Source organism: Priapulus caudatus, unplaced genomic scaffold, assembly GCF_000485595.1.
Source record: "Priapulus caudatus unplaced genomic scaffold, Priapulus_caudatus-5.0.1 Scaffold1705, whole genome shotgun sequence".
Classification (NCBI taxonomy): Eukaryota; Metazoa; Priapulida; class Priapulimorpha; order Priapulimorphida; family Priapulidae; genus Priapulus; species Priapulus caudatus.
Genome location: NW_014578766.1, coordinates 33,335 through 40,974, shown reverse-complemented (window position 1 = coordinate 40,974; position 7,640 = coordinate 33,335).

Sequence of the window (7,640 nt, the reverse complement as noted above, 5' to 3'; positions counted from 1 at the left end):
GATTGCCTGATTTTGAGCCTGACTATAGTTGAGCGCTATAGGATTGCTATTTTCTTTTCTGCTGCGCTAGTCTTGACTTTTCTGCTGCAGTGTATAGTGGAGCGCTGGGATTGCTGTTAAGTTTTCTGCTGCGTTAGTATTTTTTTGGGGGGGGGGAAATGTCTTGTTGTTGTGTTTTCCGTTATTTTTGCCTAAAATAAATTGTAAAATAAAATGAACTAAAATATGAAATAAAATAAAATTATGTAAATAAAAGAAATAAATTGCCTAAATTGTTTTNGGAGGATCTTTTCTTGTTTCATCCTTTATGACCTGGAAAGTGTATTCTCTAAGTATACGGGTAAATACATCGGCGAGACTTGAGTGCTCTTCCGTACGATACACTATTATCGTAGGGGCATCATCCTTTCTATTATACTCACAGGCAACACCCGAAACGTGTCATTCTTATAGATCTGCGTTGCGCGCGATCAAGTTGGTAGGCTCGCAAATTCGGTACTCAAACAGATCCCTATGGGTGACAATCGCTTACGACAAGAAAGATTCGCCAAGATTGTGGATGTCACGCGTGTGCCGTTCGAACGCCCCATGCCGGTACGAATTTTGTGACGCGTCCATCGCCGGTAACATTCCATTTCCTAAGTTAGGATATTTCCGTCCCGATTTCCTCGGGAGCCGGACGAGCGGGCAGGCAGTAGTATGATTCAATATGGCTGCGCCCAATGCCCTGCTCTCCGCTGTGATTATCTCTTTGCTGTGTACTCTATATCTTACGCGTCTTATCCAATTATGTTACTCCTTAATCATATTAATTGGTATGCTGTTATCGTCTCCGTATACTATTTTTACGGCGGCTGAGTTCGGTGCGGAGTCGTCGCCGCAATCTTTAATTATCGCTCGATGCCTACGGTCTGCTCCGGTACGTGTTACACCGCCACGTTTCAGACAGCATGTATTTTGCTTCGCCCCTGAAACAATTCTTCTAAAAACAATCAAGCGACGTGTGTTGTGATCTAGGTGATGTTATACCATGGCTGCCTCCAATACTGTAGACGTTGGTGTGAAACTCCCCTCGCAGAAAGGAAGGCGAATCTGCGTATTTCGGTGGTCGCTCGAGGCCCGCCCTTTTGACCATTTCAAGAACTGACTTATATGTATCCGCCCTCGAATACGCGCCTTTGTCTCCAATGATTCTCACCCTCTCCAAGGCATCAACCTGTCCGTGAACTCGAAACTTGACCCCACAATAAGGGATCGCTTAGAAGCGAAACGGAGACTAAAGATCAGGCCTTATTAAACAGAATGAACGAAAGTCTTTCCGTCTTGGATTCATATAACATTCTTTGTGCCTATGAATGTTTGTCAGTTTCTATACTACTAACTATAGTAGACAGGGTTGGTAGCAAGTTAGTCAATGAATTCCAGCACTCTCCTATATTTCTGAGTCTAGTTATACAAGGTATGAGATTGGGCCGCATTATCCCATCTCGAGGTCTGGCCCGTACACAATTCGTGAGATTCAGCCAAGGGTGGGATCTAGAATATGAGCCCCTTCTCCGTATTTTGTTTCTTTTTTGAGAATGCCAATAAAGGCGCTGAGCATCTAAACCTACATAAGCAACAAACCTTTTTTTTTCGGCGGTTCTCCAATTTGTACCGATTGCCACACGTTGTCTGTAGTGTATCGTGGATGATCGAAAATGGAAATTCTGTCGAGTGCGTACGCCGTATCGCCGCTATCTGCTCCTCAAATTCGCTAACGTGGCCCCTTCGAGTGATCGGGCCATGTTAAAAATTTCGCTACGTGGTTGGCCCCTCGTGATCGGCGAGTTAAATTCGCTGGCAATTTTAATCGCCGCGATCGGGCGATAAAAATCGCTCGTGTGCCCCTAGCATAAGTCCAAGTCAAATTAAACCAAGTCAAGTTAAATTACACTAGACTAGGGCTCATAGGGTCTATGTCCCCCAGGGTACTGCCGGAACGTACCCTGGGTACGGTCCGGTATACCGGAACGTACCTACCCTGGTCACTATTTGATATGGTTAGGGTTAGGATTGGGGTTAGGGTTAGGGTTCGGGTTAGGGTTAGGGAGTAGGCGTAGGCGACTCCCTAGACTCATTAGTGGAGTAGGCGAGGTACGGTCCGGCATATTAGATAGTACCAGGATACGTTCCGGCAGTACCCCGGGGGACATAGTGTGGAGATCTCAGGGGTGTAACACGTACAGGAGGAATAGGCTAGATTGGGACCGATAGACCGAACTCACCGTATAGAGAGAACAACCATATATATTGACTAAGGAAAGGCTAAGATATAGATTACACAGAAAGAGCTATCAACAGCGAGAGCAGGCTTGGGCGCAGCCATATTGGATCATACTACTGCTGCTGCCTGTCGGGCGAAAACGAGGAATATTCCCTTAGGAATGGGTTACCGGCGATGACGCAATAATCGTACCGGCCACGGGCGTACACCACCCAATGAGTCACCATGGGACGGGCCGGTACCGATTGCGCAACGCCCGAGGGGGGGTGTTGCTGGCTGAGTATAAAAGAAGCCAAGAATCGCAGCTCAGCAGTCTTTAGGTACAGGTACCCCAGGGAGGAACAAGAAGAAGGAGAAGCAGACAAGGACGAGGAGAAAATAGAAAGAAGCAGTGTGTTTTAGGTAGAGGGCCAGGAAGGAGGAAGAAGGAGAAGAAGCAGAAGCAGAGGACGAAGACGAAGGAAAGGAGGGAGAGAGAGAAGCAGTCGAACGGGAGGAGAAAGCGAGAGAGTGGTTTTTCCGGGATAGGTTGTAGGTAGGAAGGCGAGAGGAAGGAACAGGGAGAGAGGATAGACGCCCAGTGTTTTCAGGTAGGTGTAAACCAGAGCCGAACGGGAGAGGGAAATAAAACGGGCGAAGAACGGCGTTCTGGCAGAGCTAGGAGCGACTGCGAGGGGGATACCTGGGAGACGGCTTGGGATCCACGCAAAGCAAGGACAAACGTGAGGGAAGAAGACGAAGCCGGCGACGCATCACCATTCCACGAGATCGATAGAAAGGCCGCTGCATATACGAATGCAGGGGGAATCATTTAATTGTACACTAGTAACTGGCAATAAAAGCTCTATAACCGTATCGTTAACCGCATCTCACCGTGTTCTGTTCTGTTCACCTGTTATCGGCTACGTGTCATCACCGTCTTGTCTACTACATCGACAAGAGCGGACACTGATCCCACAACTGGACACGCGTTGTAAACTATAACGTCTGTCGAACCGTAGTCGTCTACCCTAGGGCACTACAGGTAAAATGGGGGCTCAGCCGGGATCGTTCGCATGAAGGAGTAGCAACCGCAGGTGCACCAGTGATATAGACGGATAGTGAGCAACAGGATAAAGATATGTCGAGTTTTATAGAAAGGATACGGGAGTTTCTGACGCCCACGGCAAAGCTAGGGAGAGATGTGCAAGGCAGCGGGGGCGTGCAGCCGGCCGCGGAAGCGAATGACTCATCTCCACCACAGCTGAGCGAGGAACAGGAAGGGGTGGACGAGTCCATTAATTTCAGACGGGGATAGGTACCGGCGACCATTCGCGATGGCATATTCACACCGGAGGAGGCTTCTAGGGATAGGAGGGTATTTCAGGAGGCAGCCAGGGATTATAGGGAGAAGATAGCAGGATCAGGAAAAGGATTACAGGAAGGCTGGGAAGAATATGAACAGGAAAGGGCACAGAGGTACCACACACCCCTACCCCACGCTGGAGTAAGCCAGGTAAGCGTACAGGGAAACTGGAGAGGTACGAGTGAACGGCACGGCAGCATTCTGAAAGAGAGAGAGAACGGTAGTATGAATTCGGATTTTGCACTTGACAGGGAAGCAGAAATTTCACAGGCGCCTGAAAGGGATACGGCTACGATTAGGGATATGCCGTATACAAGGAGGGAGTCGATGCAGGACCTGCCTTTAGCACATGAGAGAAGTCCGTGGAGCCGTACACCTGTGAAGGAACGGAAGCCTCCAAACTTTAGCCGGGGAGATGGAATCGCCTTAAAGAATTTCCTGATAAAGTTTGAGATGACGGCTAGTTACAATCAGTGGCCGGAGGATGGATGGGGAATTCAGTTAGGATTATGTTTGGAGGGTGAAGCTCTAGGGGTCATGACAGAGATGCCACGATCACAGCGTGCTGACTACGACAGGATGGTTGCCTGTTTGCAACGCAGGTTCGATCCGGTAGGGCGCATCCACGTTTATCGGAGTGAGCTACGCCGTAGGAGCAGGAGGCATGGCGAGACGGCGGAGGAATTTGGCGCGGCGATGCGGCAGTTATTCTCGCAGGCGTATCCTGGCATGATAGGTCCTCAAACAGAGCAGATCTTAATAGACAGGTACCTGGACGGGATAGGAGATGCCGAAACACAACGCTATGCACTCCTGCAGGGACCACCGTTACGCTAGACCGAACAGGCAGTAACCACGGGTGCAACAGTTTGGAGGCCGTTACAAAGGGAAACGATAAATCGTTAGAAAACCGCCACGGCATGCACGAGGCTGAGACGCGCACGTTTTTTTAAATATATACGCAGCTGCAATAGCTCCAACAACGGAGAGCATTCGCAGTGTCCAGTCATACCCTACAACCGGGAGATGATGCGAAAGTTGAAGGTGATGAGACGGCGCTGGAGACAAGAAATTGGTCTAGGGCATCCAGGACGGACGCTGAAGGTCAAAGGCAGCAATATAGCCCGGCTAGAGATGGAAGAAGAGGCTCAAAGGTCGGCGGGCAAGAGGATGCAGAATGCACCTTCAGCGGAATGTGGATCCCAATGCCCACCTGATAGAGCAGACAGAACTGACATAGAGTTATTTTTTAGGCAGAGAGACACAGGGACACAATGCAGAGAGATTGCCCGCGAACCCGAATTGCAGATGCGACGCATCGTTTTGCAGAGAAGCGCGGCAGTTTTTTGGCCTCTGACAGCACTCACTTAATCCTTCCTTACAGACACGCGAGCAGGAGCTGCCGAGAGGAGTCACTACCGTTAAACTAGGACGGGCTAGGAAAGATGTCGGTAGCCTGGTCATAGTAAAGGACCGACTGAAGGGAGCTACACGCCACGGTCTGCTGGTTCGCACCTCAATCTCAAGAGGGACATCAGGTAGCAGAAGGCGATGATATAGGGAAACACGTAGGGATTTAAAACAACCGATAAATACAGAAATAGTCGCGGGCAAGGCTAATGTCCGCACTCCGGCATACCTATCATTCCGTAGCACGTCCATTGCTATCCGTGTCATCCCACGTGGGTGATACCTGTAAAGTAGACGGATGTACAATGAACTTTCTATCATGCGACAGTGGCAAGTAACGACGCTTGATACATGAGGATATGGTTCACTGACAATCAAGGCCCAGCACGTAACCGGGCACAGCTGATAACGAAAAAGAGAGGATCCTGAAGATGGCGAGAATCCGGCGAAGCGTACCAGAATAGTCCTGGAGAGACTGTTTGTCCGTCTAGAAATCGCCGATCATACCTACAACAGAAAACAATGGTTATTGCACCATTTAGAGGATTTAGATGGGATTTTCTGGGACCGCCTTTCTCCGCCCACAACCATGCATGCCTAACGTGACTACCGGAATGCTATCCACTGAGGAAAGAAATTCAAGGATTTTTGACGCTGGAGGACGAGATGGTAGAACCAGTATAACGTGGATGAGACGACGAGGCTGAGCCAGGGAAGAGATACAGAATCCGCATGACTGGACTTAATCAGACCGGATAAGGTATCCAGAGGAACGCAGGGGTAAACTCAACTACCTATCCCAGAATTTCAGAAGACTGGAGACACAAGGATTCGATGGAGCAGGACGGTGTTCCCGCCGGAGGGATGTGATGAAGGTACCCAGGTTGTTTAATCTTCCACACAGGAAATAGGCGCTACCTATCGCCTGCTTGTGGAGGATCAGCAGTGGGGAATCCCAAACCAGTGGAGGGCTCCCGAGTGAGACGCAGCAGGGACAGCAGTTGGTGAGGCGTTCTGAATGGCATGGCACGCCCTAAGTTAGCTGACCACCTACAGAATCTGCCGGAATAGGGTGGCATGAAAAGCTGCGACCGGCAGCGAAGTAAAGTGGCTTGAAGAACACTAACATAGCTAATCAAGATATCTTGCCGCGGGCCGGGGAGATGGTCCGGAGAGGACGAATATCGTGAAGCATAAAACTAGATGTAGGTGACGCCGACGAAACGCAGTCCCACCTTGGCTTCCCAGTCGAGTTCCGTTCCACCCGCGGGCGAGATATGGATAATAGAAATCGCCGACATTGGTCGCAAAGGGAGTCATACGAACGCAGAAGCGGAGCGCTTGGGCTTCCGGTGTCTCGTTATGCCAGAAGGATGGAAGTGTCCGAATTTTGTATCGGACTACGCCGAAGCTCACCTCTTTCTGTCGNGTAAGCGAAGTAACAGTGTGAGTATTTTTAATTAATATCTGTTCGATGCTTATTCAGGCCTGCAGCCTATGGACGGCCACTACTGTTGATCAACACCTATAGACAAACCCTATCATACTATGCTTCCAACATGGCGGCACATCCGAGCACTTGGTAAAAACGGGATGTGACTGCAAGGGGTCTATAGGTCTACTAGTTGGTATAATTAGAAATGGTGACACTTCTATCGTCAGAATGAAGACAGTAAAATTTGATTCATAAAAAAGTATTAAAAGTATTATGTTGAAATGAATTGCTCGCAGTGCTGCCACTTTATACTTTTTTTAAAGTATTATACTTTGTTTTAAGAAAATGTACTTTTATACTTTTTTCATACTTTTTTCATGCGTAAATACTTTTAAATACTTTCTTGGCCAAAGATGGTCAAAACTCTTCGGAACCGTATTTGATGAGATTAAAAAGTCTAGTCTTGTTGCAGCAGTGATGTGTGCTCTGTTCAGTGGTGTGTTTTTGCTCTCAGCTCCCTGCTGTCAGTGACCAAATGACAGACCATTGCAGTGTTTCCCCTGCATTTTGCATTAACACGAGCGAGGCGGGCCGCCTCGCTCAAATTCTCAGCCGCCACACATAAATTTCTCCAAAACACCGCCTCGCTGACGAAACTTTTGATAACAATGTGGTCCGAATAGCTTAGAATGCACCAAATTGCACCATTTTTTCAAAAATTTTCTGAGGGAGCATGCCCCCGGACCCCCCTAGCTGCATGGCCAAGCACATGCACTGCGCACTGTGCTAGGACCTCGCAACACACAAACACACCACAAAATAAAAGTGTCAATGCGAAAATAAATGTTTTAGATCTGAAAGTCTGAAATCTGGGCGAGAGATGGCGCTACGCCTAAATGATTGACATTTTGGTTTTCGATTATCGCGCAAATAAAAGCAATAAAATATTCCTGTCAAATTACTGTAACGAAGAATCTAAAACACAATATTACACGTAGGTATGTTAGGTAGGTAGGTAGGTAGGTAGGTAGGTAGGTAGGTAGGTAGGTAGGTAGGTAGGTAGGTAGGTAGGTAGGTAGGTAGGTAGGTAAGTAGGTAGGTAGGTAGGTAGGTAGGTAGGAAGGTAGGTAGGTAGGTAGGTAGGTAGGTAGGTAGGTAGGTAGGTAGGTAGGTAGGTAGGTAGG